Source organism: Lathyrus oleraceus, chromosome 6, assembly GCF_024323335.1.
Source record: "Lathyrus oleraceus cultivar Zhongwan6 chromosome 6, CAAS_Psat_ZW6_1.0, whole genome shotgun sequence".
NCBI lineage: Eukaryota > Viridiplantae > Streptophyta > Magnoliopsida > Fabales > Fabaceae > Lathyrus > Lathyrus oleraceus.
In genome coordinates this window covers 519,352,528-519,366,803 of record NC_066584.1, presented here as the reverse complement: position 1 = coordinate 519,366,803, position 14,276 = coordinate 519,352,528, and positions in this window count along the sequence as shown.

Genomic DNA, 14,276 nt, shown 5'->3' with positions numbered 1-14,276 from the left:
ACTTCCATCCTCGGCTTGGTAGATCGGATTTTCAAAGTCATAATGAACAGTAGCAAAACTATTATCAACAGGATCCAGGGTGGGTATGGATCGGCAACTTGTTACGTGAGTGTGTGCAAGAAAACATAGCTTGTTTGAAAAATGACAGGAAAGATAAAGAGCACAATATTTGAATGCAAAAAGTCCATTGATTTATTGAATGTGAATATGCTTATGAAAATGATAAAACATTTAACCAAATTTGATACATTAAATAAGCAATAACAATTATTCCTGACTAAAGGAAATCGGGATAGTGTCTTCAGCCTTCCAGTTGTTGAGTCCGTCACCAATTGTTGGGAAAATCCAGCTATCCAAGTTGCAATTGCTATCAGCATCTTCCACAGCATTGACAGTCTCGTTATGGTTAGGCAGGGGGGCCGTGATGACATTAGGAGTAACCGGAGAATCAAATTCAATTGCCCCATCGTCTATCATATCCTGAATCTTATTCTTCAGCGGCCAACAATCGTTTGTATCGTGCCCAGGGCTGTCGGAGTGGTACGCACACCTGGCGTTGGGATTATAACGAGGAGAAGTAGTGTTGGGCTTCATAGGAGGATCTCTGAGGGTAATCAAATTTGCCTTTAGCATTCCCTGCAGTGCCTGCGCCAAGGTCATATTGATCCTGGTGAACTGCCTTCTTGGCCTGTCTTGTTTGGGCTGGAAGTTCTGAGATGGCGGTGCGGCAATTGTAACTGCTCCCACAACATGGTCACCATTTTTCTTATTATGATTCTTTTGACCGTACACAGCATTTGACTCATTCTTCCCGTGATAGGACCTCTTACTGCTTGTAGAAGTAGCTGCCTGTAACTTTCCACTTCGAATGCCGCTCTCCACCCGTTCACCTGTCAGTATAAGTTCAGTGAAACCCGATGAAGAACTCCCCAGTAGATGGCTGTAGAACGGGCCAGTCAGTGTGCCCATGAACATGTCCACTAACTCTCGATCAGTCATAGGGGGTTTGACTCTGCCAGCCAAATCTCTCCATTTCTGAGCATACTCTTTGAAGCTTTCTTTAGATCCCATAGCCATATTCTGCAACTGTAGCCGAGTAGGTGCTAATTCAGAATTGTACTGGTACTGCTTGTAGAAAGTTGTTGCTAAATCAGTCCAGGTGCGGATATCAGAGCTCTCGAGCTGATAATACCATTCCAATTGAGTGCCAGACAGACTTTCTTGGAAGAAGTGGATCCACAGCTTCTTATCAGTGGTATGCGGCTGAATCTTTCTCACATAAGCCCTTAAATGCATCTGAGGACAGGATGCACCATCGTACTTAGTAAAAGTGGGGATTTTGAATTTGCGAGGAATGGTCACATCGGAGACCAGACCCAAACTTTCGAAATCCAGACCGGGCGTCTTCTGACCCTCCATGGCTAGCATGCGCTCTGCCAGCAATTTGTACTTATCATCTCTCGGAGAGTACTGTTCATCTTCATAGTTCTCATCGTCATCCTCAGGGTTGGAGAAATCAGCATCCTCTTCCTCTGAATCATTTTCCGCCCCCTCTTCTGGGCCATTCGGGATTCCAAATTTGATTCCCGTAGCCTGTCCTTTACGCCTTCTTCCTGGGTTAATGAAACTCACAGCCTTCTTGTCTTTCTTCTTTTCGACCAAAAGAGCCTTCAGTTCCTCCTGCCCCTTGGATAAGCTTAGCATCATCTCCTTGAATTGAGCATTCTGAGTCTGGAGATCTTTGACAGTTTGCTCGAGATCCATTTTTCTGTTTAAGAGGCAGACCGTGAGAATATGGTCCTTTAGCATACCTGTTATGCAATGTTATGTTATGTGATGCAATGCATGAAATGTTTTCAAGGACTTTTGGAATTTAACTTTGCATAAACTACCAAAAAAGGAAACTCTTTTTTTTTTTTTTTTTTTTTTTTTTTTTTTTTTTTTTTTTTTTTTTTTTTTACGAACTAGAGAAAAGTTAAATCCCTAAGTCCTCGAAATGGTTAGTACAATGCCATGATGTTATGATGATGTTATGTATGTTATGATGTTATGTATGTTATGTAAATAACAAGCACAAGCAATTCACACAACCATCATTCCTAGGTTTTAAAGCTTGCATGAGTTCCATAGGTAAGTACCCTCCCCACTGAAGTTTGGTTGGTTCAACCTGTCCTAAAATAGTAACCGGGTTCTAGAAGGATCTCAAATCATCGACCTTTCTTTAAATCCACTTCAGTGCAACACCAAGTGGTTGACCGAAGCTTCCCTAAAGTCCAATCTCAAAGAGTGTAGTATCGAGTCTCAACCAACTCCAGTCGGAACCGAAGCCAGTTATCTCACTACTTTCTAATGGCCAGGATAAGTCAATTAGGGTTCTAAAGGTCTGGTTAATGCTTTTATGACACCACGCGAATGCCAAATATTTCCTCAACTAACATGAGGAACATCAGGACATCCAAAGTGCCACATTAACCGTAGCCATCATTTTAACCATTCCAGTATACGCCGGATAGTCGCGATGATCTATTGCTACTTACCTAAGGTACACTAGATCCGGGTGTAGGATCTTTCACTCAAGAATACCCAAGCAATCCCTTAAAAGTAAATCAGACAATTTTAAATAAGTGATCTTGTTTTTTAAGGTAACCTCTCTTTTTATACTCCCCAGCAGAGTCGCCAGTTCTGTCATACGGTGAACTGACTTGGGGTGTTTTGCTTTTTATCGCAATGTCGCGGATAGCAAGAGTCGCCACCGACTTTTCTTTTATCCAATAAGGAAAGGTGGAAAAGAACAGGAAAGACCTCAATAGATTTTGGGTTCGGGAGGTACATTATACAGAGGGAAGGTGTTAGCACCCTTTGTATCCATGGTTATCCATGGGCTCTTAATTGCTGGATCACTTATATTTTTGTCTGAAAAAGTGTTGGTGAATTGCTTGAAAATGTTTGAAAGAGAGTTTAACTTTGTAATGATTCTCGTATGAATGTATACAAAGTATTTATCTCGTTTGATTTTGAAAGCGGTTTAGAAAAGGTTTTGAAAAGAGAATTTAACTTTGTAATGATTCTTGTATGAATGTATACAAAGTGGTTATCCCGTTTAGTTTTGCAATTGTTTAGAAAAATAGTTTGGAAAGGTGTGAGGTGCAAAAAATATTTTAGGTTATGATCCAGTAATTGAGAGTTATACCTTCCTAAGGTCGTTTCGAGCATTTCCTATCCTTATGAGGGTAAAACTGTCCTTACTATTGAGAAGTAAGTAATTTTACCCTTTGGATGTTTAAGGGTCATCGTAGGGTCACCGATAGGTCATTGAAGGCAACAGTTGTAAGGATACCTTAGCATTCGAAGGGACGATCATCATTTAACCGTAGGCTACACCGAAGGGTCATCGAGGGACAAAATTGTAGTTCGAAGGCAACATCCGAGGGACTATGATTTATTTTATGATGATTTAACCGAAGGGTCTTTGCTAAGTGTATCCCCACATTCGCGGGACATGACCATTATACCGTAATACCGTAAGGCAGCAAAGAGAGGTCCAAGATCACTTATTTAAAGGTCATATTTTAAAGTCAATTAAATAATTAAGTCCATATTAAGATCAATACATTAAAATTAATACATTAAAATTAATACATTAAAATTAACACATAAAAATTAATTAGGCCACTTAGGATGAGTCTCCACGAGGGTATCCCACAAACAAAGTGGAAGACCTAAACAGCAATCTTTTCCTGGGACATATGAACCTTTGCAAAATTCAGCAAACGGGTTAGAATACCAAATCGGGGTGTAATCGAAGATTACACCAAAGCAGTAATAGTATCAGGTAAGCAAAGCATAGTTATAGTAAAACAGGTCAGGTGGGCAAGGATCAAAACAGAGCGAAGAAACAGCGGCATCCATTATAACAATTCAAAGTATCCAGGCATACTTAAGTCCACATGCAAACCTCAAATATATTTATGAATTAAATTATGATATCACATGCAAGTTAAGAACATAAAGCGATATCGCATGCAAATTGAGAAAATGAAGCTGTAATAATAATGCAAACCTGTTTGCAATCGAATTGCAACCTTGAGTGGGCGAGCCGGATTGAATTGGACGGAGGTAGCTTTGCGGCCGCCGGCTTTTCCTTCAGGGTTTCCTTTAGGGTTACCCGGGGTAAGTTAAACAGTAGTCTTGTAAAACACAATGCCTAAGCTGTTGGAAAAGTAAATGTGCAAAAGCGGAAACGACCACGGAAAAAGGAATCTGAAAAAGCCCCCCTTTTAGGTTTTCAAGGTGGCTATTTATGTTGGTGTCATTAGGTCATGCATGCGGCCCAAAAAGTCTTCAACGTGCGCATGGATATAGTGGATGCAGGGCCCAACATTCCTCAACGGATCTTCAAGTCTCCGAAGCGTTACCTGCGCCTACAAAGTAGGGGAATGGTGTGACGTTCGTCACACCATGTGTGACGCCCGTCACAGGGGTGTGTTGCGTGACGGTCGTCACGCCTTCTGTGACGTCCGTCACAAGGCTGTGTTGCGTGACGCTCGTCACGCCCTCTGTGACGTCCGTCACAGGCACAACATTTGTGTCTTGCGCTTTGGGCTGGGCTTTGCTATTTGGTTCGTTTTTCTCTCCTTTTTGCACCTCTTTCCCTCCATTTTTACTTGTGCTTCCAACTAAGCCACTTAGGCGAGCGTGCAGCGAACAGGCCGGTTTGGGTCATTCGTGAGCTGAGCCTTCGTTCCTTTAAGTGTCATAAAAATGATTCGGAATGCCTTGAAAGATGTCTTGAAATATGAATGGGCAAATTTTGGGGTATGACAATTGCGATTCAAAGCAAAAACACAAAAGTCCAGTTCACCGTATGACAGAACTGGAGACTCTGCTGGGGACGAACAAAGAGAGGTCACCTTAAAAAAAAAAGAAAAAAAAAGATCACTTATTCGGGATTGCTTGGGTATTTTTGAGTGAAAGATCCTACACCCGGATCTAGTGTACCTTAGGTAAGTAGCAATAGATCATCGCGACTATCCGGCGTATACTGGAATGGTTAAAATGATGGCTACGGTTAATGTGACACTTTGGATGTCCTGATGTTCCTCATGTTTACTTGAGGAGAAATTTGGCGTCTGCGTGGTGTCACCAAAGCATTAACCAGACCTTTAGAACCCTAATTGACTCATCCTGGCCATTAGAAAGTAGTGAGATAACTGACTTCGGTTCCGACTGGGGTTGGTTGAGACTCGATACTACACTCTTTGAGATTGGACTTTAGGGAAGCTTTGGTCAACCACTTGGTGTTGCACTGAAGTGGACTTAAAGAAAAGTCGATGATTGGAGATCCTTTTAGAACCCAGTTGCTATTCTAGGACAGGTTGAACCAACCAAACTTCAGTGGGGAGGGTATTTACCTATGGAACTCATGCAAGCCTTAAAACTTAGGGATGATTGTTGTGTGACTTGCTTGTGCTTGTTATTTACTTAACATCATAACATCATAACATCATAACATCATGACATCATGGCATTGTACTAACCATTTCAAGGACTTTAAACATTGAAAACATTTCATACATTGCATAGCATAACATAACATTGCATAACAGGTATTCTAAGGGATCAATGTTCTCACGGTTTTCCTCCAAACAGAAAAATGGTCCTCGAACAAATTGTCAAAGATCTCCAGGCTCAGAATGCTCAACTCCAGGAGATGATCTTGAACTTATCCAAGGGGCAGGAGGAGCTGAAGGCACTCTTGCTCGAGAAGAAGAAAGACAGGAAATCTGTGAGTTACATCAACCCGGGAAGAAGGCAGTTTACGAAGATCAATATGACTTTAGCACAAGCGCTGCAGGGTATGCTAAAGGCAAATTTGATTACCCTCAGAGTTCCTCCTGCAAATCCCAACACTACTTCTCCTAGTTATAATCCCAACGCCAGGTGTGCATATCACTCCGATAGCCCCGGGCATGATACAAACGATTGCTGGTTGTTGAATAACAAGATTCAGGATATGATCGACACTGGGGAATTTGAATTTGATCCTCCAGAGACTCCTAATGTCATCACTACTCCTCTGTCAAATCTTGACAAGACTGTCAATGCTGTAAAAGATGTTGATAGCGATTGTGACTTGGATAGCTGGGTCTTCCCAACAATGGGTGACGGACTCGACAATTGGAAGGCTGAAGACACTATCCCAATTTCCTTTAGTCAGGAGTAATTGTTATTGCTATTTTAGTGTTTTAAAGCATTGTGTCTATGCCCGGGGCACAATAGCTAACTTTTCAAAGGGTTTTGTCATTTTCATGAGCATATTCACATTCAATGAATCAATGGACTTTTTGCATTCAAATATTGCGCTCTTTATCTTTCCTGTCATTTTTCAAACAAGCGATGTTTTCTTACACACACTCACGTAACAAATTGCATATCCATATCCACTCTGGATCCTGTTGATAATAATCCTGCTACTGTTCATTATGACTTTGAAAATCCGATCTACCAAGCCGAGGATGGAAGTGAGGAAGATTGTGAAGTACCTGGATAGTTTGCCAGACTGTTACTGAAAGAAGAAAAGACTATACAGCCGCATGAGGAGTCAATTGAAACTGTCGGTCTGAGTACTAGAGTGGACAAGAAAGAAGTCAGAAGCTTCTTGGGACACTTGAATTACATTGCCCAATTTATCTCCCATTTGACTGCTACCTGCAAACCCATCTTCAAATTACTGAGAACAGTCAAGAGATGATGAATGTCAGGAAGCTTTTGACAAAATCAAGAAGTATCTCCAAGAACCTCCGATGCTGATACCACCAGCTGAAGGAAAACCTCCAATCATGTATTTGACCGTGTTAGAAAATTCAATAGGGTGTGCTGGGGCAACATGACGAGTTTGGTCGAAAAGAGCATGCCATATACTACCTTAGCAAAAGGTACCGACTGTGAAACAAGATACTCACAGCTCGAGAAAGCTTGCTGTGCTTGGGCTTGGGCTGTTCGCCGACTAAGACAGTATATGTTGAATCATACCACTTTATTGATTTCTAAGATGGATCCTATCAGATATCTATTTGAGAAACCGACTGTCTCCTGAAAGAGCTATCACTGATAATGGTGCTAATTTGAACAACAAGATGATTACTGAACTCTGCACGCAGTTCAAAAGGACACACCATAATTCCGAAGTGGCGACTTGGTAATAAAGCGTATCATTCTACCACAAGGTGATTCTAGAGGCAAATGGACTCCCACATACGAAGGGCCATTTGTGGTTAAGAAGGTATTCTCTGGTGGAGCCGTGATGCTTGCTACAATGGATGACGAAGAGTCCCCGCATCCCGTGAACACAACCATAGTTAAAAAAAATACTACGCATGTACACCCGGCAAGTCGAAAACTTGAAAAGGCGGCTTGGGCAAAAAAGGGTATCCTGGTGGACTGAAAACCTGAAAAGGCGGTCCAGGCAAAAATTAGGGATTAAAAGCGTATGACTATGTCCCGTTCTCGGTCAGCTTCATCCAAGTCAAAGGGACTGAACAAGCCAATCACTTCCATCCGACAACAGGAGATGAGATGCTTGAAGACATAATGACAATAGCGGAGCTAATATCAATAGGACTTTTTCTGCATAGCTTTCTCCTTGTTTTCTTGACAATTTCCTCTTACTAGGATTTCTGTCTCCTTGTACTCAAATTGCCTGTTTATAAGCCCTCTTTCAAAATCAATACAATTTTATTTCGGAAAAAAAATGCTGTTGTTTTACTTCCTCTGTTTTGTTTGCGTAAACGTCCATTGATTTAATTTGAATTAATATATGCATTTGAATATGATTGATGTTTACCGAAAATACATGCATAAAATAGCAACAACAGTTACTAAAAGACTTTAGGATCGTGGATAAGGTCTAACCATGCTTTCCGATGAATCCGGCTGCTAATCATATTCCCCAGCCAAGCTCTGTTGAATGTTTCCACCATCAGATAGAAATCAAATACCCCCAGCTAATAAAGGGTCATCAATACAAATATCTCCAACCAGAATATGGGGATTTATTTTTCCCTGGCAAAACTTTTCAGACGCACAATTCATTCATGCATCATTTCACATCATATACATGCATATGATGTTCGCATTTATTCTCGAAAGCATAACACATCCCATGCATCATGACATGGCATGAGGCTAACTTCTTTTTTCAGGTTAATTATCCTCCCGATATAATCAAAATAAAGGTTCAGACAGACATACACCCTCATCGGTTACATTCGAGGTTCAGATACATCTTTCAGATATACTCCATGTCAACATTCATTCTGACATCCTCCTAATGATGGCATCTCTAAGCTCATCCCAGACATTTATTGCGGATACAACATATACAAATATCATCGGGTATAGCCTAACGTACGGCTCATTCTGATTCAGCCTAACGTACGGTTCATTCTGATTCAGCCCAACATATGATTCCTTCAACTATTTCAATACGATCTAGCGTACGACCCATTTGGATGTTCATCCCCTCAGATGCTACCTAGCGTACGGTACATTCTGAAGTGTAGTCTAGCGTATGACTACCCCTTACATCATCAGATGCAGCCTAACGGACGGCTCATTCTGCTGCTCAGAGACGGTCTAGCGTACGACCCATTTGGATGTTCATCCCCTCAGATGCTACCTAGCATACGGTACATTCTGAAGTGTAGTCTAGCGTATGACTACCCCTTACATCATCAGATGCAGCCTAACGGACGGCTCATTCTGCTGCTCAGAGACGGTCTAGCGTACGACCCATTTGGATGTTCATCCCCTCAGATGCTACCTAGCGTACGGTACATTCTGAAGGGTAGTCTAGCATATGACTACCCCTTTCATCATCAGATGCAGCCTAACGGACGACTCATTCTGCTGCTCAGAGACGGTCTAGCGTACGACCCATTTGGATGTTCATCCCCTCAGATGCTACCTAGCGTACGGTACATTCTGAAGGGTAGTCTAGCATATGACTACCCCTTTCATCATCAGATGCAGCCTAACGGACGACTCATTCTGCTGCTCAGAGACGGTCTAGCGTACGACCCATTTGGATGTTCATCCCCTCAGATGCTACCTAGCGTACGGTACATTCTGAAGTGTAGTCTAGCATATGACTACCCCTTTCATCATTAGATGCAGCCTAACGGACGACTCATTCTACTGCTCAGATGCTACCTAGCATACGGTACATTCTGAAGTGTAGTCTGGCGTATGACTACCCCTTTCATCATCAGATGCAGCCTAACGGACGGCTCATTCTGCTGCTCAGATGCTACCTAGCGTACGGTACATTCTGAAGTGTAGTATGGCGTATGACTACCCCTTTCATCATCAGATTCAGCCTAACGGACGGCTCATTCTGCTGCTCAGATGCTACCTAGCGTACGGTACATTCTGAAGTGTAGTCTGGCGTACGACTACCCCTTTCATCATCAGATTCAGCCTAACGGACAGCTCATTCTTCTACTCAGATACGATCTAGCGTACGATCCGGTCTGACCTTTATTTCTCCAGATACAGCCTAACGGACGGCTCCTTCTGCTACTCAGATACGATCTAGCGTACGAACCGGTCTGATCTTCCATCCCCAGTGAAGTCACCCGCTTAATGGACGACTCATTCTGTTACTCAGATACGATCTAGCGTACGATCCATTCTGATCTTTACCTCTCCAGATACCGCCTAAGGGACGGCTCATTCTGCAATTCAGATACGATCCAGCGTATGATCCATTCTGATCCTTTATCCCCAGCAGCGCATGACCCATTCTGATCCTTATCTCATCAGGTTCAGCGCACCTTATTATCACCTAATATATAGTCTAACGTACGACTCGGTATGGCACCTATGTCTTCAAATGTGGTCTGATGTACGACGCACTCTGAAGCTCTCATCATCAAACTTCCTGGATGGCATCTTTGAGCCCATCTCCATCAAGACTAATTGTTGATTAACAAGTGCAAATTTTTGGGGCATTCTAGTGTTCAATAATCTTCCACCTCCAGACCACGAATGGCATACATACCATTCTAACTCTCTCGGTTCAAGAATATTGAACAGGGACAGCTGTCATACCCCAAAATTTGCCCGTTAATATTACAAGGCATTTTTCAAGGCACTCTAACTCATTTTTCAAGGCATTGATCTTAAAGGAACAAAGGCCCAGCACACAGGTGGCCCAATCCAGAAAAAGACTTAAACTGGCTTGCTCGCTAGGCGAGCAAATCCTTCGCCTAGCGAACCCTTCGCTACACCACTCGCCTAGCGAAGCGTGCGAATACCAAAATTTTTGGGCTTCATTCTGAGCCCATTAGGTCACAAAAATTCATTATAAATACCACAACTTCAGTCAGAACCAGGGAGGAAAAAAAAAGAGACGGACGGACGGAGAACAAAAAGGGGGAGAGGCAGACAGACAGAAACCCTAGCCAGGAAACCCTAACAGAAGCAACACAGCAAACCTTGGAGGCTAACCCAAAAAGTTCAGAGCAACCCTAAAGGAAACCCCGAAGGAAACTCATCTGCACCAAGGTTGTCTCCGCCCAACTCAATCCGGCGCCAACCCTCAGAGTGACTTGCCAATTCAAGGTTGCAATTCAATTGCAAACAGGTTTGCATTATTATTACCGCCTTATGTTCTTAATTTGCATATGGCATTATGATTGAATTTATAAAAATATTTCAAGTTTCGCATGTGAACTTAAGTATGTATGATTACCTTGAACATTTAACCTTGTAATTTCTGTGATGGATGCCATAGGGTATAGAGCTTCTTGGAACTGTACTGTTATTAAAACCGGAACCCGCAGCCGCTCGCTAGTACATCGCTAAGCGAGCATGTAGCGAGCATTCGCTAAGCCTTCGCTAGGCGAGGCAGGAGCGAACGCGGCAGTCGCTGATTTTTCTGTTTTGTTCTATGCTTATCTGATCTGTTTTATTCTAACCATGCGTTATTTTGCTTGACATTCCTGCCGCTATGTTCCTTTTGTTTGGTGCAATTCTCGATTGCACCCTGATTTGGTATTCTGACTTGTTTGCTGAATTTTGTAAGGGCTCACGTATTCCCAAAAAGGTAGCTTGCTAGGTATTCCACTTTATTTGTGGGATACCCTCGGGGAGATTCACCCTAATCACCTAATTGATTTTAATGTGGACCTAATTACCTAATTGATTACAACTACCTAATTGATTGTAAAATACTGCCTTTGAATATGTGATCTTGGACCTCTCTTTGTTGCCTTACGGTATCACGGCATTACGGTCATGTCCCGCGAATGTGAGGATACACTTAGCAAAGACCCTTCGAGTAAATCATCATGTCCCTATAAGATAAATCATAGTCCCTCGGATGTTGCCTGCGAATATATGATTTTGTCCCTCGATGACCCGTCGTTGTAGCCTACGGTTAAATGATGATCGTCCCTTCGAATGCTAAGGTATCCTTACAAATGTTGCCTTCAATGACCAATCGATGACCCTACGATGTCCCTTTTACATCCAAAGGATAAAACTACTTGCTTCTCAATAGTAAGGACAGTTTTACCCTCATAAGGATAGGAAATGCCCATAAAGACCTTGGGTAGGTATAACTCCTAAATGCTTGCTCACAATTTAAACTATTTTTCACACCTCACACTTTTCAAAACCTCTATTAAAAAATCACCACTTGGTATACATTCGTACTAGAATCATTGCCAAGTTATATTTTTCTAAATCGCTTTCAAAATTAAACGAGATAAATACTTTGTATACATTCATACAAGAATCATTACAAAGTTAAACTCTCTTTTCAAAATATTTTTAAGCAATTCACAAACGCTTTTTCCAGACAAACATAAGTGATCAAGCAATTAAGAGCCCATGGATAACCATGGATACAAAGGGTGCTAACACCTTCCCTTTATATAATGTACCTCCCGAACCCAAAATCTAATTAAGGTCTTTCCTGTTCTTTTCCGCCTTTCCTTATTGGATAAAAGAAAAGTCGGTGGCGACTCTTGCTATCCGCGACATTGCGATTCAAAGCAAAAACACAAAAGTCCAGTTCACCGTATGACATATGGCAGTGAAGATCAAAGAGGAAGTGAAGAAACATATTGATGCCGGTTTTCTTGTTACCGTCGAGTATCCACATTGGATAGCCAATATTGGGCATGTTTCGAAGAAGGATGGAAAAGTATGTATGTATGTTGATTATAGAGATTTAGACAAAGCTAGTCCGAAAGATGATTTCCCTCTGCCACACATTGATATGTTGGTTGACAATACAACTAAATTCAAAGTCTTTTCATTTATAGATGAATTTTCCGGTTATAATCAAATCAAGATGGCACCTGAAGATATGGAGAAGACCATATTCATTACACCCTGGGGAATATTCTGTTATAGAGTAATGCCTTTCGGTTTAAAGAATGCTAGTGCGACGTACCAGAGAGCTATGACCACTCTTTTTCATGATATGATGAATATAGAGATTGAAGTTTATGTTGATGACATGATTTCCAAATCAAGTGATGAAGAAGGACATGTTGAATATTTGTTGAAGTTATTCCAGCGTTTGAGGACGTACAAACTCCGCCTGAGTCCCAATAAGTGTACTTTTGGTGTTCGTTCTGGTAAGTTGTTGGGCTTTATTGTCAGCGAGAAGGGTATTGAAGTTGATCCTGCCAAGGTCAAAGAAATACAAGAAATGCATGCGCCCAAAACTGAGAAGTAAGTCATAGGTTTCCTCGGCCGCTTGAATTACATCTCAAGATTTATATCGCATATGACTGCCACATGTGCACCTATATTCAAGCTTCTTTAGAAAGACCAGTCTTGTGATTGGACCGAAGATTGCCAGAAAGCTTTTGATAGTATTAAAGAGTATCTATTTGAGCCTCTGATTCTGTCTTCACCTGTTGAAGAAAGACCTTTGATCATGTATTTGACTGTGTTTGATGTATGAGTTGTGTTCTTGGTCAACAAGATGAAACTGGAAAGAAAGAATATTCAATTTACTACCTCAGTAAGAAATTCACCGACTGTGAGACTTGGTATTCTATGCCTGAAAAGACTTGTTGCGCCTTGGCTTGGTCTGCTAAGTGTTTACGCCAATATATGTTGAATCATACTACTTGGTTGATATCCAAAATGGATCCAATCAAGTATATTTTTGAGAAGCTTGCTTTAACTGGGAGGATTTCCTGTTGGCAGATGTTATTATTTGAGTATGATATTGAATACCAATCTCAAAGAGCTATCAAAGGTAGTGTCTTTGCTGATCATTTGACTCACCAACCAATTGAAGATTATCAGTCAGTGCAGTACGATTTTCCTAGTGAAGAGACCTTGTACCTGAAAATGAAAGATTGTGATGAACCATTGCTTGAAGAAGGGCCAGAACCTGGTTTCCATTGGGGCATGGTATTTGATGGAGCTATTAATCAATATGGTAATGGCATTGGGGCAGTGATTATTACTCCTCAAGGCACTCATTTTCTATTTACAGCTAGATTGACTTTCAAATGTACGAACAACATCGCTGAGTATGAAGCTTGCATTATGGGGCTTGAAGAGGCCATTGATCTCAAAATCAAATATCTTGATGTCTATGGAGATTAAGCTTTGGTTGTGAATCAGATCAAAGGTGAATGGGAGACGAATCAACCCAGTTTGATATCATATAGAGATTATGCAAGGAGAATTTCAACTTTCCTTAAAAAGGTTGAGTTTCATCATATCCCTCGAGATGAAAACCGGATGGCAGATGCTCTTGCAACGTTGGCTTCAATGATTATGGTGAAGTTCTGGAATGAAGTCCCTAATCTGACTGTGATGCGTCCTGATAGGCCAACTCATCTGTTTGTTGTTGAAGAGAGCAAAGATGAAAAGTCATGGTATTATGATATTAAATGTTTTCTCTAAAGTCATATTTACCCGTCTGGGGCATTTTTGAAAGATAAGAAGACTGTGAAAAGATTAGTTGGTAACCTCTACCTGAATAGTGATGTGTTGTACAAGAGAAACTTCGATATGATTTTGCTCAGATGCGTGGATAGACACGAAGAAAACTTGTTGATGACTGAAGTCCATGAAGTTTCCTTTGGTACTCATTCCAATAGACATGTTATGGCTAAGAAGATTTTGAGAGCAGGTTACTATTGGCTGACAATGGAATCTAACTATTGCAAGTTTGTGAAGAAATGCCACAAGTGTCAAATATATGCAAATAAGATTCATGTTCCTCCGACACTGTTGAA